Here is a 25,106-nt window from a genome sequence, read left to right as displayed (position 1 = left end):
TGCAGAAGGCGACTACAAATGTTGTGGGTGCTAAATAAACAGAAAAAATTGATCCCTGTTGTCTTTGCTTACCGATTGTTTTTAGTGTTGACAATCCACATTGCTGGCATTGCATCTTTCAACATGTTTGTGGGTAGATTTGGATGTACCAGGGGTAAGTGCAGCCACTCAGCCTCTACTCAATGTGATCATAGCAGCAGGTGCAGATGTGTCACAAGTTAATCTAGTAGTGGCCTATGGTCATGTGTTAGTGGTGGGAACAGTCATATCCACTCACTCTCACTGGCTGTTTATTACTAATCACTGTGTAACTGCTGTGAATTCACAGTAACTGCCGTCTCCTTACAAATCTTCATTAGATTAACCACACTTATACAGACTGTATATAACTCCAGCCATGTTGATGAATTGTCTATATTGGCTGGAAATATTCATTTTCAGGGAAAAGACATAGACAGACGATGCTTACAGGATGTGATGTGACAACACTAATGAAATATTGATGTGTCATATTTGTCCAAGGCGTATTTCATTGTTATGGAAAAAGAGAATATTAAAATCATGATGACCAATTGGAGTGGTGATTTCTATGACTTTGTGTATATAATTTGGAATTTTGTACAAATGTAGGCCAATAAGGAATATATGATATCATTTCATTCTTTCCAAAGGTTTATTTGCATGACGCACAAACAGACACAATTGAAAGGTACAAATGTGCATGACACGAATTCAAACGTGGTGCAGATGTGTGTCACAGGTTGATCTGGCTGTAGGCTGTGGCACGTGGCCAGAGGTGGCGCTGGTTGACTCGACTCCATGTTAGTGCACAAAGTAAACTGCTCGCTGTAGTTGTGAAGCAAAAACGCTGAATTCGGAGAAATAAACCGTGCGAGGGGAACGATAACGACGACAAGAGTCTCCCGATCGTTTACTCTTGCTGTCCTGTGAACAACATCGGCGTGGTGTTACTTGTTTGCTGTTTTCGCGATCGCGTCGCGCACGAGGATATCACCAGGTAAACTCGCCACATTTTTAAACATTTTGTTGTTCAACAGCATCAAGACTGACGGAGTGTGTTTGAGACAACCTCACAAGTGTCACAGATGACACATTTAGTGTTTTTTTGCTGGTTTGTCGGTAGCAGCTCCTGAAACGCAAGACTGCCACACATCTGTTCGACCAACGCCAGTTGATCTAAACGCCAGTAGATCTGGAACACAGGTTAGCCTCGTTCCTGGAACCGAATTTGGGGCAATCGAGCCTGGATTTTCAGAGTGAGCCTGGCTTTTGGGATTAGCTTGCTTCGTGGAACAGTCCTCTGAGCATTTCCACAACTGAAACGATAATAAATTAGTTCATTTATTATGTTTGGTTAACTTTAGGAACTAACCCTATTATGTGTCTATACATTAAAACTTACTGGTGTAGAATTGTATTGGTCAATAGTATCAGTTGCATTCTCATTCCTTGGTAGAAATTTTCTAGTGAGATTATTCAGCGTTGTCCTTATTTGCGTGTTGTGTGGACAATGGACTGTTACATGAATGAATGTCTTTAATGTGTGACATTGTAGTACATTTTTCCTTTGTTTCCCTTTAGCATCACAGACTATCTCAAACTGCCCGACTCCAACCTTCAGCACCTTCATAGAATACAGAAAAAAGAAAAATGAAGAGAGGCAAACGTTTTCTGAAGGGAGGAAGGGCTTAAAGAAAAAGGAAAAAAGAAAGGTTCAGGTAGTTTGGCTAGCTCAGTCTGAAAACAAGTTGAGGTTAATTTTCTAATGACATTCTTTTGTTATTCCTTAGGGGAGTTGTGTAAAAAATGTTCAGTGTAGTAAAGCTATCCAGAATAAGAACAATTGTTTACGAGTAATTGTACATTTAGGTTGTCAGGAAGATCCCTCTTTAGCAGTTAATAAATATTCAAGTCTGAATAGATCTGCTTAGAGTCATATTAGTATCTACTTGGCCCATTGTTCATGTGTTTTTCCTTACAGATAAATGTCGGCTTGATGACCATAAAAAAGGGTGGTTTGAAGCCATACCGTGGAAAAACTATTTTCCTAACAACAGACCCTGACGCTACTGCCACAAGTCTGCTCAATCAAGCTGTTAAAAAAATGAAGGACTTTAACAAAGATCTAAAAGATGGACCTTTCCTCCTTCTGTATCCGGATGGCACTGAGGTCATTACTGTCCCTGGAACACAAAGACCATTTACACTTGAGGCTTATAAGGCTGAAGTTGGCAAGCCTTATCAAAGAATCACTGTTTTCATCTGCTTGAAGAGTGACTTTGAAGATGGTAAGCTGCTAATGTTTGTTTTGATTTTGACACACATTCCCTTAGTTTCAACTAGGGCTGGGCCATATTATACCGTTCACGGTAATACCGGTATAATGTTAGGCAACGATAGGAAAATGAAATATCGCGATAGAATATGAGTAAAACGCGCATGCGCAGTGCCTTTGTTTTCATACGCACATGGCCGATTGTTGAGTGAAACAGATGAACCAGAATTGGTTTGTAAAAATGGTGCAACTTCCGTGATGTGGAACTGGTTTGGTGTTTGTCCGTCAGATACACGACAAAGCACATTTTTTTGCAGAACATGCAAGCGGCCATCATTATTGTCGTATTTGTCGGACTAAGATGCTCTTAAATCTGGGAGTAATCTGGGTCCTAAACTCCATATATTTCAGGTCAAACGAACACTGCAGCATCACTAAGAGTTAAAAACTGTCTAAATTCTTTCATCTTTAATAAAACGATCAGCATTGCTGCTTTACCAGGTGTAACTATGAAGTTTAACTTCCAGGCATCCATGAAAACAAAATGTATTACATTTAATGGAGTTAGAAGCTAGCAGGAAGCTAGCGGAAGTTAGCTCGCTAGTTTCGCTAGTTACCTAAGCATGATATAGCATGTTCTCACTGAGAGATTTCTGAAAAAAATCAAACGTACAGCTCTGCTATCACTTCCAACATAAATGAAGACAGAAAACTAAACAGCAGTGACGTTTGTAGGGTTACTGAAGTTGGGCTAGCTGGTATATAATGATGTGCTCATCGTGATCGCTAGCGACACAGCTATGTTAGCATAACATAAACAGTGAAGCTGGAGGACGAACACTAACACTTTTCCACTTATAAAAGTTAACGTTAAGGTTCCTCATGGTTAGAGACAAATGCAATCGCATGGCAGGATGCTGTAAACGGACCAAACTTCAGTCAGGAGAACAACTGAGATAATCCATCCACAATACGAGGTTAGTCATTAATATACTGCAACAACATGGGAATAGAGCAGCTGCCAGAGAATTCAACATTAATGAATCAATGGTACAGAATTGGAGGAAGCAAGAAGAATGAGTTTAATAAAGTTTGATTTATCTGACTGCTTTGTTTCGCTTAATGTGCCTTATAATCCCGTGCACCTTATGGTCCGAAAAATACGTACTGCACACTGCAGTTTAATGTTGCAAAGCACCTATTTTTAACTTCAGTGGATATTATACATAGTTATGCTCAGGATATGTCAGCCCATTTCTACTGGAAATGCCTTTTGGTTAAACTTTCAGCAAGGAATTTGCATTTGCACTGTTACATTTTTATAAAGCTTTAATGTACATAAAAACCAGCTTCTTGTTTAAGTGAAAATAAATGGAAGGTTGTCTTTTTGCGCTAGTAATGTTGTGGAGTTGTATTTTGTCTCGCATCAATTATATCGTCAGTTATATCGTTATCGCAAATTTTCAAATATATATCGTGATAAATATTTTTGGCCATATCGCCCTGCTCTAGTTTCAACAACTGCTAATTTTGAAATTGTGAAATGATAACATTACGCATAAAGCACGCAAGTCAATAGCATACCTACATTAAAATAGTGAATGGCCTGTATTTGATATAGCAACTTCTAGGGTTCTACAACCCCCCCAAGACACTTCACAACAAAACCAGTCATTCACCCATACACATTCACACACTGCTGGTGATTAGCTACAATGTGGACACAACTGTCCTGGGACTCACTGACTGAAGCAAGGCTGCTGTACACAGATGCCACCTATCCCTCCCACTACCACCACCTGGCATGGAGGGTGAAGTGTCTTGCCCAAGGACACAACGACTGCGACAGACTGAGCAGGGCTCAAACCTTCAACCTTTTGATTACAGGGCAGGCTTTTAACTCCTCTGCCACCATTGCTGCCTAAATTAGCTTGTATATGTTATGTTTCTTCCTGGAAACATGAAATTCAGCCATTTTTGGATCTACTGAGTCACGATTTTTAAATGCTAACTTTATGCCTTTCGTATTAATCTATTATTCATGATCATAAAGTTTCATACATTAGTATGAATTTAGTTTGCTTAGCTTGATTTGTTTTCATGTTTTGTAGTTGGAGAAAACTCAGACTTGTCTGACTCTGACCCCGAGATTGTTATTAAAAGGCCCTCTTGAGTTTGATCTTGCTGATACACTGGTAAGTACAATTTAAAATTTTTTATAGAGTTTTCTTGTTGTTTAGCCACCACCATTTGCCTCAGTTCAGTAAAACAGTTAATAGTTATATGTGAAATACATTTTGTGTGTGTGTGCGTGCGTGCGTGCTCGCTCGCGTGCGTGCGTGTGTTTGTTTGTTTCAGCCATGGGAACTTCAACATGAAAGCAGTCCTTTACAGAAAGCGGCAGAATATGAGTAAGTGATATTTTAAGAACATGTAATCTTTTACTGTTTTTTGCCTAAACTTTTGTATTAATGAGATATACACTTTTGTCAAGGTTCAAGGTTCTTTATTTGTCACATGCATAGTTATACAAGTATAACACACAGTCATTCATTCTGTATATGGTTTTTGGAACATGGACTACATAATACTTGTATTGCTTGTTTGTTAATCAAGATGCTTAAATATTTTCAAAGTGTCAATTAATATTTTCACAGTACACAACAATAATGCTTTTCTTTGTTCTCTAAGGAAGGGTGCTGGGGATCTTGTGCTTGCTAATGAAGTACAACAGGTAAAAAACTATTTTATTAGTAAAACATTGCAGCAGACAATCTCCACCGCCTTTACTTTGCAATTAGATGACGATTCACTGTTTGCTTATTACATTCATTGTTATTATACAATGCATTTCACATCAATTTTCATACTATCAATAGATTATAACATCCACCCCTTAAAGGTACACCAAGTGAAATAATCACAAAGCAGTCTAATGTCTCAATCATGTTGGAAGGAAGGTTACATTGAAACTAACTGTGTATGACTCGTCTTTGTCATCTAGAATCTTCTGGCGCTGATCCGTAGCCATGAAACTCATGGAACGGGAGGAGGGAGAGTCACTCGTTTGTTTATAAAGATAGACTGCAGTACACAAATTTGACCACAGGACTTCCATATTGTTAAACATTTAGTTGTTTTTTCTTAATATTGTGTATGTTGGAAAAGTGACAGAAATGCTGGACACTATTTGTAAATGGTTTTATTAAAGAAAATTGTAAATGTTTCCTTGTGGTTAAATGTTAATATTTAAATTCATGCCAGTTGCTGTATATTATGAACAATATTATATTCAATTTAGCAAGAGGGAAAGGAAACACTACTAACATTAAAAAATGAAGGAAAAACAGAAGGGCTGGAGCACTCAAGTCCAAAGGTTTTATTAGGTGCAAAAAAAGGAAAGAAACTAACGTTTCGACACAGTGTGTGTCTTCGTCAGAGTAACTCTGACAAATGTCATTACAAACTGAAGTTCAGTTGGTATCTAAAACCCAGCTATGTCCTTCAGGGCCAAATACAGTTCTGTGGCCGATTCCCAGTCTTGTGGCTGCTGCAGTGTGTTTTGTTGTACAGCCTGTTGTAAATATTCCTCAATGTTTGGATCACCACACAATCCAACCAGTAGCCCCTCCTCGGGAAACACATCCAGTTCCCTCTCCTCAACAGCAAATCCACAGTCTCTTTAACCATATCTGCAAAATGAAAATAGAACAGTGAAGGATTTTTTGCTGACAATATGGAACTATATAAATCAACGCATGCAGTGACATGTTATAAACTGCTCTATCATACTTGTGTAAAATTATGAATATATATTAACCAACTTAAGCAATAACAACACCTTGCATTTAGTTTGATGCAAAAGGTTAATTCATTTTGTTAAGAACTCAAATACCTGTGAGGCAAGAGATAGAGTTCGTTTGGAATCCCCCCTGGACACGATGCAAGTCTGCTTGGCCGGATCCTGTGTTTGTTCCAGAGGTCTTTGCATTCATCCAGGTCTTTCTGTAGAACCCCTCTGAAGCAGAATCTCAGCAAGCATTGGTGTTCGTGGCTTCCATTTAAGTTTCCAGAGTCTCTTAGGTCTCCAAACAAGTCCATCCAAAACTGAGACCTGGGTATATAATTAATATTTAAGAATCAATTTAGCTTTGTTCTTGGTCATTTTATAGGGTTTGTTACATTTTGGTCCCATTTAAAACATGCCACAAATGGATGTCAAACAAAGTAATGCATATTAGTTTTCCATAAATATTGTAGCGACCCTGCAGTAATGTTCTTGTTAAAAATGCTGTATTCTTTTCTGTGTGTTGATTGTGAGGAGTGGAGAGTTTGGTCTGAGTTTTTCATTTTGTATTGGCGTCGTTAAATCTAGGCAAGCATGCTCATTTCGGCACAACAGCTGACAGTGACCATTTTGAGTTCCTGCAATAAAGTGACGGCTGTTAACGTCTATCTCATCCAACTTTTCAACACGTCCAGCAGGATGCTACTCTATTTTCTTAAATGCATGTAAAAAAAACCAATCTGATCAGCTTTCACTGTAGCTTACACCTACCAGACACAAATGTACCCACCTTCCTCTTCTGAAATAAGACCACCATGACTCGATGCGCTGATTCCCAGTAGATGATCCGTAACTGTGGCTTGACGATCCAGCATAATAGTCCGTGTGCGCGTGACGGAGGGTACACTGTATTGCTGCCATAGTCCCATTCTTAGTCCCGAAGTCTGTTCGTAATCTCATTGGTATCACACCAAGACTCTTTACACAGTTTATATAATTGTGAGCTATAACAGCCGGGTTGTTGTTTGTTGCTCCACACACAAGCCACATCAGTCTTCTTGAAAAGCCATCTATACATCCTGACAGGGCCAAGCCAAAGGGTTTCAGTTTATCATAGCCATCTACATGCCATATGTAATTGGGCCCCATGGAGTGATACGTGCGTCTTGTGAACCTCCTTCGAGTTCTCAAAGCGATTCCTTGAGGATTTAGTTGTCTCAACAGCCTCATAACTACATCACGCTTGACACGCAGCTTGTGTTTTTGTTTGAGAACTTGCCACATGGTCCGATATCCAAACAATTGTCCTGGTCCTCGAAGCTCGGCCAAAATGGCACGCCTCACCTCAGGAAGTGGAGAATAGTTGCCTCGTCTGTACAGTCCAGATTCTTTTAAATGCGTTTTCAGTGTACGCATACTAATTGAAATGTCACGATTACACTTGAGCATATCCAGTATCACCTCGTATGTATGTCCTGAATCAAAATATTCTCGAATAGCGACAGCTATGTTTGGGTCACCGCTAATGTTCATGTTTGAAAAAAATGCGCCACAGGCAGAGTAACTTCCGGTTCCAAAGATGAACAGCGCGGACGTCCAATCAGTGATGTCTCCTGTTGCCGACTGGTACCTACCCTTTCCGGTTTTCTTAATGTAATTGTGCTTCTCAATTAGTTTTTGTGATTCTTCTTTTGTTTTTGTGCTTCTTGATTTGTTTTTGTGATTCTCAGTTTTGTTTTTGTGCTTCTCAATTTTGTTTTTGTGATTCTCCATTTGTTTTTTTGTTTCTCGATTTTGTTGTTGTGTTTAGCAATTTGTTGGTGTGATTTGCACTTCAGGGCCACCGTACAAGTGTCATTTTGGTGTAAAGGAAATAACATTTTTGGGAGACAAATTCTCTGCTGGAGGTATTGAGCCAGATGAAAGGAAAATAAAAGCCATTGCAACAATGCCACGCCCGACAGATAAGAGAAGTGTGCTCAGAGTGATGGGAATGATAAACTTTGTTGGAAAATTCATACCTAACTTGTCAGTGAGAACATCAGCACTAAGGGAGTTACTTCGTGATTCCATAGAATTTAAATGGACAGCGAGGCATGAACAAGAATGGAATGATTTAAAAACCACACTGACAACGCACCCAGTGTTTGCATATTAGGATCCAACTAAGAGTCTGAAAATCTCAACAGATGCCTCAAAGGATGGGCTTGGAGCTGTTTTACTTCAAACTGAAGAGGGGAGCTGGAAACCAGTTTCTTATGCTTTTAGATCCATGACTAACCCAATATGCTCAGATTGAGAAAGAATGTCTTGGGCTGGCATATGGACTTGATATTTTTCACTTATGTTTATGGTCTTCCTACCTTTACAGTTGAGACAGATCATCGTCCTCTTGTGTCAATCATTAAGAAAAATCTGAATGAGATGTCGCCGAGGATTCAACGTCTCATGATGAAACTGCAGAGGTACAGCTTTGACTTGATATACACACCAGGCAAGCATTTAGCTTTAGCAGATGCACTGTTGCGAGCATCACAGGTGTGTCACGCAAGCTCCACTGAGAAAGAAGTAGATGATCATGTTAACATGATAGTGGAGTCTCTGTCAGTGTCTGACGCAAAGATAAAACAAGTATGTGAGGAGACGGCTGCAGACAGGGAGCTGCAAACAATGATGGGAAATATCCAAGGAGACTGGCCCAAAGGGTCCTGTTCAAAGTATTATCATGTTAGATCAGAGCTTAGCGTGGTAAATGGACTGCTGTTGAGAGGCAATAGGATTGTGATACCACATAGTCTGAGACAAGTGATACTTCAAAGAATACATGAGGGACATCTGGGAATAGAAAAGTGTAAAAGGAGGGCGAGAGACAGTGAAGACCATCTTTTCCAGGCATGGAATACCAGAAACTGTCATTAGTGACAATGGTCCTTGCTATAATTGCAAAGGATGGCAGAATTTTGCAAGAGAATATGGCTTTAAACATGTCACATCGAGTCCTCAACATCCACAGGCAAATGGCAAGGCTGAAAAAGGAGTGCATATGATCAAGCAGCTTCTGAAGAAGGCTACAGACAGTCAATCAGATCCTTATTTAGCCCTGCTGAGCTACAGGACTGCTCCTCTTGACTGTGGTTTATCCCCTGCAGAACTGCTGATGAGTCGTAAGCTACACACAACTTTGCCCTGCTATGCAGAAAGCAAACAGAGTGAAGTAATTACAAAAAAGCAAGAGAATCTGAAATGGAAACAAAAACAGCAATATGACAAGGGAACAAAAGCACTTGGATTGCTTGAAAAGGACGATGTAGTGAGAATCCAAGATCAGAATGCATGGAGCAGGAAAGCCATTGTTCTTCTGGAAGCAGGTCCGAGATCATATGACGTAAGAACTGAAGAAGGTCATGTGTTCAGAAGGAACCGTCACAACTTACTGAAGACTAAAGAGACATTTCAGGAGGAACAATGTGGTGAGGAAGATGAAAATGTTGATGTGTCACATGCAGAGACAGTGTCTGATTTGAAACCATCAAATGGATGTGAGAATGTAGAGAAAAATGAAGTTGTTTCAGAACCTGTATTGAGGAGGTCAGAGCGTAAGGTCAAAAGACCAGTTAGGCTTAATCTGTAAAACTAGTGAACTAGATTTGTTTTATCCTATATTCTGATGGTGTTTAAAAAAACTGAAAAAATATTAATGAAAAAAAATATTATGCGTATATGTTAGTTTATAAGACCTATGTTGTATATAATTCAGAGAAAAGGGGATGTGTTGTTATGTAGATGTTCGTGTAATGATAGGGTTTTCCAGCAGGGGGAAGTGTATTTAAGAAAGCTCATGAACGCCTCCAGGGGAGCACATAAAAGAAGACTGGTCTGGCATAAGTGGATGCTGTGTTATTTTTAACAAGCGCTACGAAGACAACACAGGGATTATTTAAGTATTCTGATTCTGAAAAACAGAAGCATGTTTGTTATTATGAGACACCAGCTCTTCTTTTAACAGTCTTTTAAATAAGGAGGCCAACTGGTGTTTGCAAGGAATGTTTTTTGCTTTATATTTGATTTTAGCTGATCAATTCTGTGCCTCCTTTGCCACATTGTTCCATTTTATCATGTGCTAAATGTTTCAGTGGACAAAAGTGAGGACAGCAGCAAGGCCACTGGATCACACATAGAATGTTGTTTGCCATTATTTACTGAAATAGGTGGGTTAATGTGTAGATGGGAACACATGCTGCTCCAAAACCTGGAGTAAGAAGAGCCTACTATTTGTTTGTTGATTTAGCCCAAAACATTAAATAAACAAATAAATAAAAAGAAGCAAAGTTTCCTGGTTGGTGAGGAAAATACACCTACACTTTGAGGCTTAATCCAGCAGGAGACGCCAGAGTGAAGCAAGAGAAAAACAAGAGAAAAATAGAAGCCTGAATGCTGCAGATTAAGGTACTGTTTTTAATAACATCCAAATGATTATTCACCATCTGCCAAGGCCAGGGACCCCAAACCCCTGACAACAGCCACATACTAAAAGAAGAGCTCAACAATTTCTTTGCCCTGTCATTTCAATTGATCTGACAATCTGTTATTTATTGTTATTTAAACACAGATAAATATTATTTTGAGAAACAATCATCTGATTTCATGCATCTGAATTCACTTATTTTAAAATAAGCAGCTCAACTAAAGTTCTTGAGATAAGGTTTCATATTAATTGTTTAATATTCTTTTTAAATTTAAAGAGACCTTAAGACTAGATGAATTTCACACTAATCCTCATTCCCACCAAGTCACTTACTTATTATTTGTTGATTTTTTTTCCAGTGCCCTATCAACAAAGTGACCACAAAGAAATGAAGAAAACAGAAAGGCAAACAAATCAACGACAAAGAAAAGTGAAGACAGAGACACAAAATCGCAATTTAAAGGGGAAAAAAAATCAAAGAGAAATAAATGACAAAGAAATGACATCAATCAAGCAAGACATGTTGTTACGACCCCCTCTGCTAGGCGACAGGAGGGGAGAAACATACACAAGCCCTCTCACGAAATCTGAGTTAATAAAGGGTTTTATTACAAACATTAAACCGAAAACCGTCGGGGCTGTTCAACAGACCACCGGGGAAACAATTAATACACAACGAAAAGAACAGGCAAGAATAAAAACTAAGGGTTAACTAAGGTAAGCTGGCGGAACACCAAATAAAAGCTAAGGGTTAACTAAGGTGAGCCAGCAAACACAAGACTCTTATAAAACTAAGGTCAGCTGTATATCAGGTTTAACCCAGCGAGCAGGTTTAACAAACAACATTCACATGCAAAGGAGGCCACTGCATGTTCACTTCAGAGCAGCAGTTCCCCATAGTGTGACGGATCTTCAGCCTTTTATACTCCCAGGTGCAGACAATCAGCCAGTCAGTTGGTCTTGGAGTGGTCATGGGATCTCCAGGCAGCCAATCATCCGCGAGGTTTGGCACACTGTGATCTGCATAAAAGAAGGCTGGCACAGGACTCCCAGCAGCCAATCATCCACAAGTCATGGCACAATTGGATTTGCATGAACACAAAAAGGCAGTCTCACTCCCTCCAAGGCCCAGGGCCGTAACACATGTAAATGACTAGATAGTGGCAACCCCCCCCCAAAAAAAAAAATAGTCACAAAAAATACAGAGACATGAATGGAGCAGGCAGCATACAAATGTTGGTGATTACCTCATAAAGGTGAAAGAGACCAACAGCAAGTATTAAAAAGTGATCAGATTTAAATATTAAAGCTTTTTTCACAGCACAGATCCTAAAATTCCAAAGCAGAAAAATCACAAATGTAGATAATTTATTGGACTTAGTTACTGAAGCTGCTACAGGGACTCCCAAGCTTTTATTTCTTTTATTGGAGATCACGAGTCAACATGTTTGTTCAGAAAAAAGGTCTTCTAGAATAATGACTTCTCACAAGAACACGACCATATTCACTGTAAAAAACTTTGACATGAATGATGTACTAATGATTTTCTTGTAAAACAGTAAAAGGTGTTCTGCTTTGTGCATCTGGCTTACTGCTCTTGTGACAATTGTAAATATGTGTGTTAAAGAAATATATGAATATAGAGTGCATGCGTCAACCGACATTACATTTCTACAGGGTTAGGAATATATCGCCACCTGTTGCTTTGGCATGTTCCTGGCAGTGTTTTCCTTAGTTTTTGGCGTTTATGCACAGACAGGATTTAAAGAAAGAAAGAAAGAAAAAGGAAAATCTCAGTTTTCAAAAATACCCGTGTACATGTGGACGTAGCCTGAGACTCAAACTAGCTTTTTACATGAATGCCACAAAATGGCAGTTACCTGCAAACATTAAGGGCAGCACCATGCAGGAACAGGAGAACCATCACTTTTCTTTCTACTTATTTGCAACATTTATATTATCCATTGTTAAGGTTCAAAATATTGGGGATGGAGACAAGAGAAAAACCACAATAACAACACTGGTCCGGTCGGGTTAAGTCAAACGATGATTTAATGATCACACACGTGGGAGATGGACACTGATGCAGACAGCCTCAAAATCTCAAAATGGTGGAGCATTGCTCAAACTTTTATAACCTCTGGTGCCTCCACCTTATCATACAAAGCCTAAACATTCACATGCTTTCTCTCACACAGCGCCTAAGCTACGACCTTGGCTCCCTGTTTATCTGCTCCTGCTGAAATGGGGCAGAAAACTCCAGCACACTCTGTTCTCTTCTACTCAGACAAATTAGATTTCTTATAACTCAGCAGTATAATGCATCATAAAACAATATCATTCATTCACAACAAGTCAGCAGTTTAATGTAATGCAAATCAGTTTAACTAATGCAATAGTTATCAGCTTCTTCTAATTCAGGAGAATAATGCAAACTAAAACTACATAATAATTCACAATCTTTAATTAGGGGTATAACATGGCATAAAATAATATTAGAATCTAACACCATCCATCCATCCATCCATCCATTCGCTTATCCTTTTCAGGGTCGCGGGGGGCGCTGGAGCCTATCCCAGCTGTCATAGGGCGAGAGGCAGGGTACACCCTGGACAGGTCGCCAGTCTGTCGCAGGGCCAACAAACCATTCACACTCACACCTAGTGACAATTTAGATTATCCAATTAACCTATCCCCACAAGCTGCATGTCTTTGGACGGTGGGAGGAAGCCAGAGTACCCGGAGGGAACCCACGCAAACACGGGGAGAACATGCAAACTCCACACAGAAAGACCCCGGCCTGATGTTGGAATTGAACTCAGGACCTTCTTGCTGTGAGGCAACAGTGCTAACCACCGTGCCACCGTGCTGCCTACACATTTATATTATATTTGTCCAAATCCATCCCATACAAAAAAATACAAATATAAAGTCACTAAATAATCTCCTTACACATTTAACAACTTTAATGTAACTATAAGTTGAATGTTGGACAGTCATTTATAAGAAAAAGACTTAAATATAAAATACAATAATAATCATGTGGAATTAGTTTGTGGAGTTTTTATGATTTTTAAATTACTTTAAATTGCCGTTCAAGGCAATTTCAGCACTGTGCTGTAAACGATGTTGACAGTCAGTCACTTCTGCTGCTGTTACAGATCTCACTGTGGATCCGTACTACTATTTATTTCCTTTCTTTGTTCTTTGGAAAGTTTTGGTATGCTTGACTTTTTAACCATTTGTGCAGCAACAACAAAACATTCTATCCATTTATCCTCATTTCCATTTCCACCCGTATTCCTATTTCCTCCTTCATTCCCATTCCCACTTCCATTTCCATTTATATTTCGATCCCCATTTTCATTTCCATTTCCTCCTCTGTTGCCATTATCATGTATATTCTCATTTCTATTTCCACCTACATTTTCATTTCTATTCCCTTCTTCATTCTCATTTCCACCTACATTTCCTACTCCATTTCCATTTCCTTGTCTACCTCCTTCATTCTCATTTACACATCCATTTTCATTTGCTTCTTGATTTTCATTTCTATTCCCATTTCCTCCCCCATTTCCCTTTCCTCCTTCATTCTCATTTCCACCTTCTTTTCTATTTCCATTTGCACCTCCATTGCCATTTCCAGCTGCATTTTCATTTCCATTTCCACCTTCATTTTCATTCCTATTTCGTTCTTCATTCTCATTTCCCCCTACATTTCCTCCTTTGTTCTCATTTCCCCTCCCATTTCCACCTCCATGTACATTGACGTTTCCTACTCTATTCCCATTTCCTTGTCTGCCTCCTTCATTCTCATTTTCATCTCTATTCCAATTTCCTCCTCCATTTCCCTTTCCTCCTTCATTCTCATTTCCACCTTCTTTTCTATTTCCATTTGCACCTCCATTGCCATTTCCAGCTGCATTTTCATTTCCATTTCCACCTTCATTTTCATTCCTATTTCCTTCTTCATTCTCATTTCCCCCTACATTTCCTCCTTTGTTCTCATTTGCTCTCCCATTTCCACCTCCATGTACATTGACGTTTCCTACTCTATTCCCATTTCCTTGTCTGACTCCTTCATTCTCATTTTCATTTCTATTCCCATGTCCTCCTCCATTTCCCTTTCCTCCTTCATTCTCATTTCCACCTCCTTCTCTATATCCATTTCCACCTCCATTGCCATTTCCAGCTGCATTTTCATTTCCCTTTCCACCTACATTTTCATTCCTATTTCCTTCTTCGTTTTCATTTCCACCTACGTTTCTTACTCCATTCCCATTTTCTTGTCCACCCCCTTCATTTTCATCTTGTCCCCCATTCCCATTCTCTCCCCCATTCCTATGTCTGTTTCCATTTCCTTCCCCATTTCTGCTTCTTTCTTCATACAAATTTTCACCTCCATTCCTATTCTCATTTCCATTTATTTTCTCAGAGATCATTTTAATTAACTCATCTTTCGCTGCTTTTCTCAAAATCTCTTTCAGTACAACTTCCCCTTCTTCCAGGATCATACTGTCATAGACTTGTCTTCTGCTGCAATAGCATATCCGGTCAAATAGTGACACCAGGGCTGCCAGAGCAATGATAACCAAGAGCGCAGAGAAGCCAAAAAGCTGAAAAAGAAACAAAAAATCAGCTGATCGATTAAAATAAGAATCCAGCAAACATTTTTACTTTGCATAATCATTGGCTGGGACCATTTTCCTGACGTCTAGTCATGGTGTGAAAATCCAGTCTTTAAGTCTGACATCATTAGCCATTTTGGGTCCAAACTCTGCTTCAGGTCCCAGGTCAAACAAACACTGCAGCATCACTGAGGTTTACAAACTGATTAAATTCTTTCATCTTTAATAAAATGATCAGTGTGGCTGCTCTACCAGGTGTAACCAAGCTTACATCCAGGCATCCATGAAAACAGAATTTATGAATTTTAACGGAGTTAGAAGCCAGCAGGAAGTTAGTTTGCTAGCTTCTTAAACCGGTGGAACAACCTTCCCATAGCTATTCGCGCGTCTGACTCCATCCAATTATTTAAATCACGATTAAAAACTCACTTATTTAATCTTTCTTTCCTGGTTAGTTAATGCCTGTATTTTATACTTAATTCCTATTTTATCTATGTTTTTAGTAAGTTTGATTTGATATTCACTTTTAATCTTGTGTAATTAGTGCCATTGACCTGTTAGCATATTCAGTACTTTGGTCTTATATTAATCATGTTTTAACCTGCTGTTTTATTTTGAATCACTTTGATATACCGTTGGTTTTTAAATGTTTTATATAAATAAAGTTGTACTGTATTTGTATTGTATTGTTTCCACCTAAACATGATATACCATGTTCTGACTGTGAGATTTCTGAAAAATTAAAACATACAGCTCTGCTATCAGTTCTGACATAAATGAAGACAGAAAACTAAACAGCAGTGACGTTTGTAGGGTTACTGAAGTTGGGCTAGCTGCTATATAATGATGTGCTACATGGTGGCTTTCTGCACAGCTATAAACACATTAGCACAATGACAATGTTGCCAACTTAGCGACTTTGTCGCTATATTTAGCGAGTTTTCAGACCTCCTTAGCGACTTTTTTCTAAAAAGCGACTAGCAAATCTGGCGACTTTTTCTGGTGTTATTGGAGGCTTATGATGACTTTTTTACATGAACGCACGTATTACTTACTTTTAACAAGCAGCGGGTGCTGCTGTGGACACCTCGCCCATGTCAAAACGCTTACAGGCAGCAGGTAGTCCTTACGCAGCAGTTGCCCCCAGCTGATGTCAGAGCAGGAGATATTCACCCGTACGCGTACGACTGCAAATGAATTGCGCATGAGCGAAGCCGCTGCAACGCAGGGCGGGAGCAGCAGTAACTCTACATTTTTACTCACTTTATGTCTCTTCCACTATGTTATTTCTCTCTCCTACAGCATCTGTTACAATTACATTGGCAGGACCAATTATGCAAAAAGCGATGACATCATTTAGCGACTTCTGGTGACTTTTCGGACAGCCAATAGCGATTTTCCTTACTGAGGAGTTGGTAACACTACACAGTGAAGCTGGAGGATGAATGCTAAAAATTTTTTGGAAGCAGGTTTCATCATGTCATCACTTAAAAACCAGATAGCTTCACAGAGAAACTCAACCAACATCATGGGCATTACAATGATGTGAGTTTGTAATGTCAGTGTGACTTAGATGCCCTTGTTAGACTTTCTTGCAGTGGTGTTAGTGAGTTTTACATAACGGTAAGCAGAGATGACGGGGATGTTCAGGCTCCTTTGCAGCCATACAGTATGTCCTATTGAAAGTCTTCTGCAAAATGTGGTCCACAAAAATTTAAAAATGATTTTGCACTGGATATTTATTTTGCAAAGTGGAAATAACATATTTAGCCCCCCCCCCCCCCCACAAGTAATAGTTATAATTTACTTAGGTAGATAAAACAGTGCATAGGTTGTGTTTTCAGAATCTAATAAAATTTGGCTTAACACACATAGTAAAGTAAAAGTATTTATGACACTTTTTTTTAGAATTAAATACATGGTATTATTGGATTACTGTTGATTATTCACTGATTTTTATATCTTTTTAATGTCACACCAGTTGACTATTTCAATTACTTATATATTTCTTTTGTAGCTTGATCTATTATAATGAGATGATGCTGGGACTTCAACAGTGTTTGCTGTGACAGAACAGCGTTATAAGATATGAATAAAGTAAGAAAAAAACTCACTCTTGATTTGTTTTTCAGGGTATTGATGTCCACATTTTCTTCAGCTGTCATGTTGGTTTTATCTTTGCAGGCTAACTGTGATTGCTTTTCAGAATGATCATTCTGACAGCAAACATACCAGTCTCCATCGATGAGCACAGAAATAGCCCACAGCACACCAACACAAAGTGCCTTGATAATGCGACTCCAGAAAACACCACATAATGCTCCCCTGCGGTTTGAATTCTTTTGTTGATCTTGCTGCTTATCACGTCGTTGATGTTGCTGCTCAACAGGTCGTTGATGTTGCTGCTCATCACGTCGTTGATGTTGCTGCTCAACAAGTCGTTGATGTTGCTGCTCATCACGTCGTTGATGTTGCTGCTCAACAGGTCGTTGATGTTGCTGCTCAACAGGTCGTTGATGTTGCTGCTCATCAGGTTGTTTTTCGCAACATACAAATGTATAGTAGCTGCAGGTTCTGTGTAATGTCTTGTCTGTCCAAAGTATTAAGAAAAAAATTATAAACCCCGGCAGAAGAAGGTATATCCAGCAGTCTGTATCGACATCTATGCAAGTGCAGACCACATCTCTGTCAAGTAAAACATTATAAGTAAAACTGCCGACGATGGTGATAAAGACACTGAATTCCCTAAAGGGAAAGTTTTTTAGGAAGTCCTTCATTTCTGGCAGACAGTTTGTTCAACAGAGTTGAACTTGAAATGAAGCTATATAAGCAAAACCATAAGCCCTGCCTTTTTAGGCGGGGTGAGGAAAGAAAGAGAAAAAAGAAAGTAAAAAGCGTTCCACTGTTCTCGAGGGGTGTGAACTTTGTGATTAAATTGTGACTCCTCACAAATATACAGCTGCTTTAGTGCTTCAAAAAGACCTTAGTGACTAATTTTTTTACAGAACACAGTTATTCTCAAAACCAAGCCCTGCATTTATGTTTGTACAGATAAAAAAATGACAAAACAGGAAGCAACAAGCCAGCACACAGCCAAAGACTTGTTGCAATCACCTTACTGCAACACAAGAGTCAGGTGAGGTCACTCATCAAATGCACCAGCCTACTCAATGACATCCCTCTGCACCTAGTAATAGCATGTTTTATAAAACAAAAATACAATATGCCTCTTAGTATAGCTTTTAGAGATTTTAAGCAGTTTTGGTTCACTTGACTTGACTTTTCAACCATGTTTGCAGCTGCGTCGAGACATTCTATCCAGTCCTTTTGAGTTTCACTTATTTGGTTAAAGATTGTTCTGGTTAGCTCTTCTTTTGCTGCTTCTGTGAGAATCTCTTTCAGTAAATATTCTCCCTCCTCCAAGATCACTGTGTCAAATACAATTCTTCTTCTACAGCAGCATTCACAGCATCTCTTCCAGTCGAACAGTGACATCAGGGCTGCCAGAAAAATGATGCCAAAGAGCAGAACGAAGCCAATGTTCTGAAAAGGAATCGTGAAGACATCAGGCTGATCGGTCAGAATAAGAACAATGTACAACCTGAAAATAAGGTTGAAGGAAAAAATGTCCATCCCGGTTTTCCCTCCAAGGCACGAGCGATAAGCAGAGTTCTGTCCTTTCCTTCTAAGATTCCTAATTATTTAAAGTAACACTCAGGTATGCCATTCAGCGTGTTAGTACGAGCTCGGGAGCAGCTTGGGAGAACAAGAAAACAGAGACTGCTTTAGGTTGCCTTCCCAATCGACTCAAAGGTTTATTTGATACACAGCAGTTTATATAGAGGAAAAAAGGTTCGTGTGTCAGCTTTCCCAGTTCAAACCGGTACAGACTAAATAAGGAAACGTCTTCCTGCCTTCTGAGCAAAGTATCCCTTGTGTAGTTTATCAGTTCAGCTATAATTTATGATCATCCCAGCAAAATACACTCCTAGACATAAAATACAGAGTTCTTTCATTAGTGAATTCTGAAACAAACCACCTAGCCTTTAACGAGCCTTTTCCAGGAGATAAAGAAAAAGGGAGGATGGGAGTAAGGAAGTGGTCTCATCTCTGTGGTGTTCTCGACCTTGGGGTACCAGCTTGTGAGTCCTACACATTAATTCTTGGGTCACAGAGAAAGAGAAAAACAACTAGTAGATGGGCCATATTGAGTAACAGTTTTCCTGTATAAAACAATATCCTGTAAATGCTTACCGTGGTATCAAAATATCATAACAAAGGTAAGAACTACTCACCCTTGAGTAATTTTTCATTTCAATGATGATTATATTTTCCTCAGCTGTGATGTTTTGTTTGTCTTTGCATGCTAAGTTTGTCCGATTATTAGACTTTTCTAGATTACAGCAAACATACCAGTCTCCATCCATGAGCACAGAAACGACCCACAGCAGACCAACACAGCCTGCTTTGAGAATACGAGTGAGAAGAACTCCACATAACTCTGTCCTACAGCATTTAGTCTGCTCCTGCCGTTGCTCCTGCTCCTGTGATGCAACAGCAGCAGGTGAAGGTGACGGTGAGTCACCATCTTTTTTTGAACTTTCACATCTACACGCGAACGTAAACTTGCAGGCTGTCTTAAATTTCTTGTCTGTCCAAAGTATTAAGATGAAGATAATACAAGTTGGCAGAGCCATGTATATGCCACAGTCAGGAGTTCCTTGTTTGCAGGTGCACGCCATATCTCTCTCAAGCAAAATATTGTAAGTAAAGCTGCCAACGATGGTGACAAAGATGCTGAGTTCCCGAAAGGGAAAATTTGTCAGGAAGTCCTTCATCTTTGGACAACAGTTTACTTCTGATGAGAGCTGCAGCTTGAAATGTAAAGATGCATCAAGAAGACCACAAGCATTTCCTTTTTGAAAAAAAAAGAAGAGAAAATCAAACTGTACAATGTAGAAAGCTCTTCTGAAAAGGGGAGGGCTTAGAGGTATTCTTGAAAAATCAGCTCTCTGTGCAACATTTCTGATCATCAGAATAATATTGTTTTTTTTTATTTTTAAATACAATGATAAAAAATGAAAATAACTTAAAATTATTACATATGTAATACATTTTACCATTCTTATTACTATTATTTGAATTATGGATAAAATGGGGTTACATGGTGGTGCAGTGGTTAGCACTGTTGCCTCACAGCAAGAAGGTCCTAAGGTTGAATCTATGGGCTGGTTTTGCATGTTCTCCCTGTTCCCTGCAGGTTCTCTCTGTGGATTCTGGCTTCCTACCGCAGACCAGAGACATGCAATTCATGTATTTCCTGCAGTTGTGATGTGAGCATGAATGAAGGTTGTCTGTCTCCCTGTGTTAGCCCTGTAATACACTGGAGACCTGCCCAGGGTGTACTCTGCTGTTCATCATGGGACAACTGGCAAAGGCTGCAGTAGATGGGCTTGATATTTGTTCATGGAGATGACCCAAAACAGCAGTCAGTGTAGCAGATTATGTAAAGTGGCTGAGGTTTGCATCTTGCATCTGCTCAGAGCAACAGTATATACCTTCGAAGCATATATGCACAGGAAACCGTGGATTTCCTGTTTTTTTTTCTTAAAGCATATTTGCATTTCATTGAGTTATTGTTAATGTATAAAATCTCAATCTTTAAACGTTTTCTTGTTGTCTATTAAATTAGAGTTTTGCTACAATTTTCCTTCGTGATCATGCCTGTGCTTCCTTTAGTTGAATGTTTTATACACTAATTTAAATGATGGATGTGCTCACTATACAATCAGCTAGATTTGGCATTATCAGGTCTTAATTTAAGAGCAGGTGTGACTGCCAGTTGTTTGTTATTTCTTTGTTTTTTGTTTTTATTTTAACCGGAAGTGACCATTTTACAGTACTAAGCTACAAACTAATGATAGAAGACTTAGGTAACAAGCTGTTCATCAGTGCAGAAACAATCTAATAAAATATTAATACCTTACTCACCAAAACCGAAATCTTTGGATGTATTATTGTACGATCTACTGTACAATATAAAGCGCCTTGAGGCAACTGTTGTTGTGAAGTCTGACGCTAAAGTTTAAGCCTTAATAGCCTCCAGATTGAAAAACAATAACAAACATGGATGTTAAAAAGACCATCAGTGAATTCCAAACCTTGTTCTTGTGTGTCAGCACAATAAATTTCAGGTTAATGCCCCAAGCCTACCTGATCTCCTGCCTTTTGCACCCGTATCAGGGAGCGTTGGGGCTTAAGAGGTTCACAGACCTTCACCTTTTATTTTCTAGTAATATCCTGAAAAATAGTGAGGTGACTTGAGATAGATTACATCACTTTAACTGTATCTAAGCTTTAATTTTCTGTTAAGCTACAACATGACTGAGGATGGTCTCATCCCATCAGCGTCGCTGAGGTGGGTCTGTCAGTTTTCAGTGGACCACAATCTAAAAATGTTTCCTAATTTTTTCCTAGTATTTCCTACTATTCAGTGCATAAACCTAAAGAGTTAGTGAAAGTGAAAGTCAGAAGCAAGTTGACAATAAAACAAATTTGTAAGTAGGAAAAGGGCGGAACAAAAAATACAAAGCACAGTTAGCTGAAATCTGTAACTAAACTTCTCAAATGGCTCTTATGGGTCTCTAAAACAGAACTGCAGACAGCAAAGGCCACGTTGTGTATACTGGGAGGATGCAGGCGTTTTATGTTCACATACTCTACATCTTATTGTGCAAGGAGGAAATGGCATTAAAACCACACGGGTTTGCTTAATACCTTTTCATCTTGAAGGTGCCAGCTTCTCCAGCTCTGCAGTGCATGCTGTTTACATTTCCCCTCACTCGTCTGTATGCAGCGCAGTACGGTGGTTAGCACTGTTGCCTCACAACACATAATATCTTTACACATCTGGGTTAAGTTACCCCATTATGTGTAATCTGTGTAAGTGGTGGCACAAAAGTGGTTATCAACTCAATGACCAACCCAAGGCTTCCCAATCTAGCTAAGAGAGCTTTCACATGAAAAACAAAGAAAATCAAACTATGTAAATATGAAGAGATAAAAACAAAGATTGAAAACAGCAGCTATTGCAGCCAAAGCTTCTGAATAGAAACGATCCTAGTTATGGGCTCATGACCTACTGATAAAAGTCCTTTTTTTAAGAATTGCTATATCATCTATTATGAATCCATCAGACTTTTTTTTTTAAATTCAGTTTAGTTTGAGTTAGTTTCATTGTAGTTTCATTACTACACCAGGGTGCCAGTTTCTCTGTTACTGCTCCCTTCTTGACAAAAAGCAGCAGCTAACCTTTGTGGCACCGGACAGTCAGAGCAGCTCTCAGTAACATGTGGCCAAGTTTACAGCTCAGGCCTTTTTTTTCAGTCAAATGCTATTCATGCCTCTCTTTGCTACAGCAGTTGCTGAGTCTTCGTTTCCACAGGCCCCGCTAGTTTAGAGACTTATTCCTCATGATGAGCGAAATTAAGACAGAACATCTTCAACCGGTCTTTAACTCACTAACGAGGGAAGCTTTGGTCAAAACCAGGCAGTGGAGCAATGCTCATCACCTGTCTCTAGCCCAAATCCTTGAACGAGCAGCTGTCCTCGTAGCCTTTTATTCCCATTACAGTTACAGTTCACACAATACAACACAAGTAAGCACCACCCTACATAAAACCCCCCTTGGTTACAAAGACAAGGCACTATGTGTGTGTATGTGTGTGCACGTGTATGCGTGTGTGTCATGGGGGTGCGTTTGTGTGACCTCCTGCTCACCAAAAGGGTCATAAAAGCAGGAAGCTTACAACAGAAGAAACAGATCTTTCAGATAGGATGCATCTACAATAAAACCTCCCCCAGCACAGAGTGGCTGGAGAGGTGGTCAAAGACAAAGGAATGGCTTTGATCCTACTGCGTGAACTAAGGCTTTACAAATTTAAACACCACAATGACACATTTAACAATTTGACTTAACAGCAGTTCATCCTCCCAAACCACTGGTTCCAAATCCTTCCCCTCATAATTCCTCAAGATGCTCCCTTCATTTCTCATGTGCTCTCACCAGCATCATCTGTCACAGTTGTCACACTCCGGTCCTCGAGGGCCGGTGTCCTGAAACTTTTCCATGCATCCCTGAACACACCTGAATAAAATTAGTAGATCATTAGCAAGACTCTGTACAACTTGAATGCATGCTGAGGTGGAAATTCAACTGGATTCATGTTACAGCAGTTCAGTTCAAATGAAATAAACAAACAGTAAGTCAACCCCCTCTCCATCTCCTGCTTTTATGATAAACTCAAGCTGAGCTGGCAGGCCCATTACCTCAAGCCTCGAAACTCCCAGCATGCTTCACCACCAGAGCTTATGTTCAGTCCAGCCCCATCGCTACCTTATTCAGGTTCCCCCCTCTCATCAGAATTTCTTCTGATCTCTTCTTCTGTCGCTCCTTCCCCATATTTGCAACAAAGCAGCCTCAATTCATGCCCAAGCCATCTGCAATAATCTACTCACAATGCTGTCAGAGCTAAAAGTAAGATGTGGTCTCAGCTGGTGAATTTAAACCTAAAGGGGAAACCTCCCTGAGTTGTGAATGATAACTACCTGCACTTTGAGCTTTTACCCTCAGGGAGGCATTATAGACAAAAAGATGCTACACAGCAGTATCCTGTGAACTCTGCAACCCCAGGAACTGAATATCCTGACATTTTTTTAGAGATAAAAGCTGCAATGATCTGAATTTATAAGCAGATAAACTTTCATTGCTACGTAGTTTATCCTGCATCCTTCGTATTTATGTGGTCTGAATCACATTACTGAGTAATTACTGTAACTGTTCAGTAATCTAATTCTTTAAATGATTCTGCACATCATTGAGTAACATAGGACTGCCTCTAAATACTACAAAACTACAGCATTCTAATTACCATAAAACCTGTGTTGATTATTTGTTGAAATGAATTAAAGACTGAAATGAATGAGATTATGTTTTTATTTATTTATTAATCTGTATGCATGCTCAATCATCCAGGTAAGGAAATCTACAAAGTTAATTCTGTTCATCAGTGGGAGAAAATTTCTTCACTCGTTCAAGTGACTTCTTCAGTCTCAGCTGACGGCAGGTCTCTCCAACCTTATAAACAGTACATTTGCGCAATGTCAGTTCCTTGGTCATTATTATGCAAATTGTCATGACCATTGATCAACAGACACTGATCAATGGTCATGACAATTTGCATATCAAACCCCCTGAAAAAGCTGTCCAGATGAACAGAATGACCTTTTGGGGATTTTTTTCATGCAACAATTTTTGCTCAAGATTAAAATTTTTTTAATTAAACCAGTAAATTTCCATTCAAATTCAATTTATCACATGATATATATTATATGTATATAAATGAATGGCCAGTATTTGATATGTTGGGTTTTATAGTGTTAAGCTTTTCTTAACTTGTCATGTGATTCAGCTGTGTTGACTCAGGTTGAGATCTAAAACCTGCAGGACACCGGCCCTTGAGGCCTGGAGTTCCCCACCCCCTGCACACTACATTGCCAAATGTATTCACTCAACCATCCAAACAACTCAATCCAGATGTTCCAATCACTTCCACAGCCACAGGTGTATAAAATCAAACACCCAGGCATGCAGAACATTTGTAAAAGACTGGTCACTCTCAGGAGCTCAGTGAACTCCAGTGTGGTACAGTGACAGGATACCACCTGTGCAACAAGTTCAGTCACCAAACTGTGTTTCCCTCTTGTCGTCCATTTCCTGATTGCTCCCCCCCCCCCCCCCCGTTGTAAATAGTTTGGCGCCTTGTGTTGTGATGTAAATGTCTTATTTTTCTTTGATGAAAATAGTTGTCGATACTTTCGTTTTGGGATTATTTTTGTGGAAGCCCGTATTAGTCTTTTTTATGAGTTCGC

General features: G+C 39.3%; 3 long non-coding RNA genes across 5 annotated transcripts; 1 reads left to right on the top strand and 2 right to left on the bottom strand.

The window, feature by feature from the left end:
* Window positions 1–4,413: 4,413 nt before the first annotated feature.
* Window positions 4,414–5,649, top strand: LOC309696495. Of its 2 annotated transcripts, XR_014273516.1 has the most exons (4): window positions 4,414–4,491; window positions 4,655–4,707; window positions 4,988–5,030; window positions 5,301–5,649. It is a non-coding gene; the product is annotated as an uncharacterized lncRNA (long non-coding RNA). The 2 variants fall into 2 exon arrangements; XR_014273517.1 differs by lacking the exon at window positions 4,414–4,491 and having other exon boundaries at window positions 4,618–4,707.
* A 10-nt stretch (window positions 5,650–5,659) lies between these two features.
* Window positions 5,660–7,910, bottom strand: LOC309696494. The gene is made up of 3 exons (XR_014273515.1): window positions 6,874–7,910; window positions 6,192–6,410; window positions 5,660–5,988 (listed from the first exon to the last, which is right to left on the bottom strand). It is a non-coding gene; the product is annotated as an uncharacterized lncRNA (long non-coding RNA).
* A 7,026-nt stretch (window positions 7,911–14,936) lies between these two features.
* LOC309696878 lies at window positions 14,937–17,714 on the bottom strand. Of its 2 annotated transcripts, XR_014273687.1 has the most exons (3): window positions 17,291–17,387; window positions 16,232–16,481; window positions 14,937–15,164 (listed from the first exon to the last, which is right to left on the bottom strand). It is a non-coding gene; the product is annotated as an uncharacterized lncRNA (long non-coding RNA). The 2 variants fall into 2 exon arrangements; XR_014273686.1 differs by lacking the exon at window positions 16,232–16,481 and having other exon boundaries at window positions 17,291–17,714.
* Window positions 17,715–25,106: the final 7,392 nt, after the last annotated feature.

The sequence above is a fragment of the Aulonocara stuartgranti genome (assembly GCF_965226115.1).
Source record: "Aulonocara stuartgranti genome assembly, chromosome: 20".
Taxonomy (NCBI): Eukaryota; Metazoa; Chordata; class Actinopteri; order Cichliformes; family Cichlidae; genus Aulonocara; species Aulonocara stuartgranti.
Note: the sequence above shows the minus strand (reverse complement) of the source record. Positions and strands in the feature narration are given on the sequence as shown.